This window comes from Mus caroli, chromosome X, assembly GCF_900094665.2.
Source record: "Mus caroli chromosome X, CAROLI_EIJ_v1.1, whole genome shotgun sequence".
Lineage (NCBI taxonomy): Eukaryota > Metazoa > Chordata > Mammalia > Rodentia > Muridae > Mus > Mus caroli.
In genome coordinates, this window is record NC_034589.1 from 130,943,891 (window position 1) to 130,951,096 (window position 7,206).

The 7,206-nt window shown below is 44.0% G+C and overlaps 1 pseudogene; it reads right to left on the reverse strand.

Annotated features, from left to right (window-relative positions):
- Window positions 1-5,808: 5,808 nt before the first annotated feature.
- LOC115030195 lies at window positions 5,809-5,931 on the reverse strand (annotated as a pseudogene).
- Window positions 5,932-7,206: the final 1,275 nt, after the last annotated feature.

Consider the following 7,206-nt stretch of genomic DNA (forward strand, 5'->3'; position numbering starts at 1 on the left):
TCACATGTAGGCAATGCCATAGCCAGTGGCCTGGGGGTGGGGGATCTTGGGAGAGCTGCCCCATCTTCTCATAGTCTTCTTTTGCTTCTTTTAACTACCTGAAAGGCAATCTTCTAGCATTTACCTGCTCAACCTTCCACCCCCCCCACCTCCTCAGCCCTCAGCCCCCCAACCCACCCCATCCCACCCCCACTCATAGCCAGTTCTTTTTCCTCCCCCCGTGGCAAAGGATTCTTGCTCTGCAGTGAGTCATCGTCCACTAAAAAAAAAAACACCACACGCCTTTCTGTGTCATCACTGTTAACACTGTGTTTGTTTGTTTGTTTGTTTGTTTGTTTGTTTGTTTTTAAAGAGTGAAGAGATGGGGAAAGGCCAGGCATAACAAATGGAACAAAGTGAGCACACTGCAAACCAGAGGCTGGCTCTGGTCTTCTGCTTCCTATTTGCCTGAAGGGAATCTTCAATGTGTTAGGTAGCCTTCCATTTGCAGAGAGAGAGAGAGAGAGAGAGAGAGAGAGAGAGAGAGAGAGAGAGAGAGAGAGAGAGCCTTGTAAAGGCTCATACAGACCTAAATAAGTATAGTCTAGGATGCTAACAATACTGCTGAAACAATATATAAATGTCATTGTAGAAAAAGCAATGTAGAAAATCCATGACAGTTATAAAACAGCATTAGAGAACCTGCTTTCTTATAGAACCCAGGACCACCAGCCCAGGATGGGCACCACTCACAATGGACTGTACCCTCCCCCATCAGTCACTAATTAAGAAAATACCCTACAGGCTTGCCTACAGCCCAGTCTTATGGAGGTATTGTCTCAAGTGTGGCTCCATCCTTGCTGATAATGATAGCTTGTGTTAAGTTGGCATAAAACTAGCCAGTATCCAGAGGACCTATATTCAGTTCCCAGCACCTGCACTGGAAAGCTCACAACCAGCTCTAACTCTAGTTCTAGGGGATCTGGCACTTTCTTCTGATCTTTGAGTACCCCAGGCATGGACACAGTGCATTTATATACATGCAGGCAAACACTCATACACAGCTTTGAAATAATAATAATAATAATAATAATAATAATAATAATAATAATAATAATAAAGTCATTATTATTTTTAAGATCTATTAACTTATTTAAAATTTATTTTTGTTGTTTTTGAGTATATGAATGCATATATTTGGGTGTTTCTGTATGAGTATGTATACATTAATGAAGGTGCTTACAGAGGCCTAAGGTGTTGGGTCCCTGGAGCTGGAGTTGTGAGCCACCTGATATGGGTGCTGGGACTTGAACTCAGATATTAATCTCTGAGCCATTTCTCCAGCCTCCAAATCATCATTATTAAAACATTGTTTTAAGACACACATATCATATGTTTTCTAGTATTATCAGAACACAATGGTGAATTTAATGTTTTAATTATTTATATTTTATTTCATGTGCATTGGTGTTTTGCCTGTGTGAAGGCGTCAGATTCCCCTGAAACTGGAGTTACAGACAGTTGTGAGCTGCCATATGGGTGCTGGGAATTGAATCCCTGTCCTCTGGAAGAGTAATCAGTGAGCTGTTTCTCCAGCCCCCGCTGTATTGTTTTAATGCCACATCATAGAAATGAAAACCAAGGGTTTCAGGTAAAGTATAATTGCTCCCCAAAGGATCTATGCCAAGGTGATACAAAGCCAGAATTTGAGCCTATGGGTTTGGCACTGGGAGTCCATGTTCTTAAACATTCTAATCCCCATCAGAAAATGTACTGAGGTTTAAAAATGTGTGGTCCTTTTGACCATAAATTAGAGAATGTCTTTTGATGAGCTGTGTCCTTCCATAGCGAACATTCTAACATGAGCAGTGAAAAAGAAGGAAGGAAAAGTAGGAGATATTGCACATTGTCCTTGCCTATATACTCTTAAATGGAGACACATGCCAAGCCTCAGCTAGAACTGGCATAATCTGGTCTGGCAGATGTCCTACCAGCTGGTATCCTAGCTTTGAGAAAGCTCTTAAAGTCAACCTTCAAACTGCCGGTGTGTTGTTTCTGTGTGTCTGTGGTTTGGATGTATCGTTTCCAGTTTCTTGGCCACCCACTATATCCTCTCTCACATAGCAAGATTTTACGGGGTCATTCATGTTCCGGGAAGAAAATATACAAAAGTTGAGCTTTTGAATGAGGTAGCTCTTTTGGGAAGAGACAGCGAAGCGAGGAATGACTCATAAGTGAGAAGTTTCACTGGTCAGAACATTCTGTCTGGTGCATTCGACCACTAATAGAGTAAGCAGGGAGTCTGTCACCATCCTCATCTTGAGAAACAAAAGCTCTCTAACATATCTACTATGGCCTCCTCTGAAATGAAGTTTATCATCAGAAAGCCTTTGGGATTGATTCCTGGATAGAATTACATGTGTATTCAGAATCACAGAGTAGAAGCAGAATATAATGACATTCCTTGGCTTTGCTAGCACAATCCAGGAACTGTATTATGAAATATTCAATGCTAGATCAGTTCCCAGAACATAGCCACTCTACTTGCAAAGAAATAATACTCACTGAAGCACAGCTCCATTAGAATGGAAAGTAGGTAACTGCCGACCATGCACACGGCTGTAATATGGTAGAGAGAACTGGGGTTTACACAATCTGGAGGAACAGAAAAAGGTGTGATCAACGCATCATAATTTTAAGACATATATTACAGTTTCTTGGAGAAACTTGCAATAGACATGAGGTGTGCCCCAATTAGCACTATGGTCATTTGTTCTACAAAAAAGTCTTGGGGGTCAAACAGAAGCTACCGATCACAGGGCAAACTATATGTGGAGGATAAATGATTCTAATCATTTGAGGCATAGATCTGCATCTATAATTGTGTGTAGACATGCAACTTGAGGCCAATCTACGGTTACCATAAAGATTATTAACAGTTGCTGGATGTGGTAGCACATGTCTTTAATCCCAGCACTAGGAAGGCAGAAGCAGGCAAATCTCTGTGAGTTTGAGGCTAGTTTGGTTTACATAGTGAGTTCCAGGACAGCCAGGGTACACAGCTTAATCGTGTCTTAAGAAACAAATTAACAAAAAAAATGAATATTAACAATTAGCACGTGGAAGAAGAAAATTCAAAATGCTTACTGACCATTCACTGTAGATTTTTATAATTTGCACAGAGCTATGTTAATCTAGTTTTGATGTTCATTTAAAAAAAATACATGTGAACATCTTACCGTCTTCAAAAGGAAGAGGTTTAAAAAGATGGGAACTAAGAATATGAGAAGCAAAGCGATTCTAAAATGAAGGCAGGGAAAGTTGATGCTTTTATTTACTCTGCTCTGATCTTGATCTAAAGGGTCATTAAACCAACAACTTGTCCCGTTCTACATCTTCTGTCTTGTGCACTAGAGGTTTGAAGTCTATGGTTTTAGAGATCCTTTAAGATTATGTGCATCATTCTCTGTGTGTTTATGGATGTATACACAGATTTTTCCCCCCATCTTAGGAAGTGATTGTTCCTCTTTTGATATAATTTAGGTAATCACAACATTATAACATTAGCTGGCATTTTTATCTCTAACCATGGCATATGCCTATCAATGTATCAAGCTATATACTTTTGGTAAGAATAGTCTCCATGGGATGAAACACAGAAGTTTCTGAGTTAATGCTAGCTAGTACACTCCACTAATATCTGGATCTTGTATCCTAGAAAGAATTGGGATTTTAAAAAACAAAAAAACTTTTTTTTTTTCGAGACAGGGTTTCTCTGTGTAGCCCTGGCTGTCTTGGAACTCACTTTGTAGACCAGGCTGGCCTCAAACTCAGAAATCCACCTGCCTCTGCCTCCCAAGTGCTGGGATTAAAGGTGTGAGCCACCACACCCGGCTTCAAAAAAAACTTTTTATTGGTTCTTTGTGAATTTCACATCACACACCTCAATCCCACTCCTCTCCCCTTCCCCCTTGTATCCACCCTCCACACTTGTAACACCTGCCCCAACAGAAAAAAAGACCATCTTATTGTAGAAGTTGCAGTGTGTCACAGTGTATCCCGAATAGACACTTTTGTCCACACTTCTTTGCTTGCAATGCTCATTGCAAGAGTAATTGGTCTGGTGCAATGCCACTGGCTTCTGATACTCTATCGATAGTGGGATCTCAATGGGACTCTTCTCAGATATCCTGTTATTGCCCTGTGTCATGGAAATCTTGTAGTCTTTGGATCCGTACGAGCAGCCCCTTCACGCACTCCAGCGGTTCATTGATGGAGTAGAAATTGGGGTGGGCCAATTCAAAGTCCTGCATCTGGGTCTGGGAGATATCTGAGCTGGTCAACCCAGGTCTCCTGATCTCCGGCCTATTCACTGGCAATGCATGCAACTAGGGTCAGCTCTACCCTGCTGTCCATGTGAGCTACATGGCCAGCTCTCATGAGTGTTGCAGTCAATGAGGGACATGGCTAGTCCCTTCCACTCTTAGGACCCCAGAGCCAGCTCTGCAACTACCATAGGTGTCAAGGGATGAGGGAGGAGAGGATGGTGTCTCCCTTTTCTGCACCAGCACATAGCAGACAAGAGTCAGGGCCCTATCTCCCAAGTGCTGCAGTGAGTGAGGGGCAGGACCAGCTCTCCAGTTCTGATGACCTCAGGGCCAGCTCTCCTGCCTGCTGCAGTGGGAGGGGGCAGTCATCTTTCCCTCACCCATGACACCCCACAACAGACAAGTTTCAGCAGAGAAGTTGTGTGACCAGTTCGCCCATGTTCACATCCCAGGGACTGGCAAACTAGCACCCCTGCCATCACGGTCAACTCTACTGTGCTGCCCAGGTGAGTTTCAGGGTCTGCTCTCTCTAAGTGCTGTAGCAGGGAAAGGACAGAGCCAGCCCTCCTGCTCTCATGACCCCAGGGCCAGATCTCAGGCCTGATGTATGTGGTGAGTGGTTAAGAGGTCCATGCCACCATACACATAGTGATAGGGCCAAGTCTTTTCCTGAGGGACAAGATCGTCAGAAACCCCTGCTCTGTGTGAGGGCCAACTCTCCCATGGATTGTAGCTGGCTAGGGGTGGAGTCAAAACTCCTGCCCCCCGGGGACAGCTCTCCCATGCTGCCCAGGTGAGAGGTGGGGCCAGTTCTGCACAGCCCTCAGATGTCAGCATATCCGCAGGTGTCAGCCCAGAGCAGGAAAGTCTGCCTGGCCTTTGGTGGTAATAGAACCCTTCTGCTGCAGGGTGGTTACAGACTCAGACAAGGCCTCCAGTGGTAGCACAGGCTACTCACATCAGGCTGTTCCTCACTACTGTTGAGTCTTCGTTTCTGCCTCTCTCTCCATTGTACCCATATCCTTCTACTTCTCTTCCATTTCTCCACCACTTACTTGCTCCTCTGAGATATGCCAGGGTCTCTGAGTGTCTGGGGTCGTCTCAGGAGTGATCTCAAGAGTTCTATGCCCTGATTTTGCATTATGGCACCAGGCACTGTCATGGTCTGTTCCCCAAGGCATGCACAGCAACCAACCAGTGGTCGTCTTGAGCAAACTCTCCATCGAGGCTACATGGTGCAGGTTTGGTGGTCATCTCAGGCTCATTCCTTACCTGGCCTACCCCAGGGTTCCCCATGCAAAGGTCATCTGTGTTGGGTTCATTTTTGCACAGGGCCTTTAGTCTCAGGCAGGGGTTCTTCTGGACTCTGGCTTTTCCCCAGTCTTGGGATCTGCTGGGGCCTTCTGGGCACTGTACTTGTGGTCTTCTCAGGCTAGCATTATGTCTGAGCCACCTGGCACCACACTGATTGCCATCTCAGGCTTGATTTTTTTTTTCAGGGAATGTTAGGCTATATCAGATGTTCATAAAGAATACTCAGCATCGAAATAGCCTCTCTCCTCTCTGCCACCTATTGAAGCACATGTGACACACGAGCCACACCTGCAACACTTGTGGAGGCAGAAAGAATCATTTTCATTACACTTTTGTATTTTGTGTGTTTATGTGTGTGCATACTCATGCCATGGTTCATGAGCAGAGGTCAGAGGACAACTTATGAGAGTCAGTTCTTTCCTACTGTATGGAGTGGGTAATTGAACCCAACTCCTCAGGCTTGATGGCAAGAGCCTTTTTACCTGCTGAGCCATGTTGCAGGCCCAGGTGGAATAATTTGTCTCATTAACTGGCATCATATAATGTCTGATTGGGAAAGAAAGAATATTAATGTATACCTTAAAATCACCTCCTGTGTGGTAAGTCAAATTACTTATTAATTGATTTGACAAATATTGTCAAATAAGTGTATACATTATATTGCTCCATAAAATCCACATAGAATTATGTCCTACATTTTGCGGATGGGGAAATGGTAGAATTCACAGATACTTGGAGTGGCTAGTTGGCCAAGTTCAGAAGCGAATACTATGTTAGGGTTTTGTATCCGGACCATATCTAACTCAAATTTACAATATAAAGGCCTAGGGGGCACAATGTTTGATTTAATGTCATAAGTAATAAGGTGCTGAGAAGTACCCAGAGCTTCCTCAGGCCTCTGTTCTCTGGGTAAGGTTATCTGAAGATCCAGTACCCACAGCTTGTGTCGTGAGCTCTTCTGAGCAGCCTGACCCCACTCACTCTCTTTCTCCAGACAAGCCATGCCCCTATGATCTTGTTTCCAGCACCACTGAGAATATTAGATTACAGGGTTCCTGGGTGAAGGAACAAAAGTCTCTGCCAATCTGCTGGCCACTTTACTGAGTCCTCCAAGACAGAATTTCCTAGTAGAGCACACAGAAAAAAGGTTAGCTGCTTGTGCCATTATTGGTTGCCGCCTCTTTTTGGCCAACCACCAAGTTGGGATTCAGAAGTCTGGCTTTTAGCTGGCGGTTCCAGATTTCTAATTAGACTCTTTCCCCTTTAGCCATTCTGTGGAAACCTTAGAGAACATTTGATGCTGTTTTGTTGGCCATTTTTCTTTTTCTGTCATTGTTGCTTTGGTTTGGTTTTTGAGACAAGGTCTCACCAGTGCTTGCTTATCTGCAGTTTTCTACATGTGCCAGAATGGCCTTAACTCACAGAGATTTGCCTGCCTCTGTCTCCTGAGTGCTGGGATTAAAGGTGTGTGAGCCACCACGTTCAGCTTTTGATTCTGCTTTCTTAAATTAGGGTTGCTTGAATTCAGGCCAAGTCGTTCCTCTTCACATGAGATGTTATAAGGCCCTTAAGATCAAAGAGCACT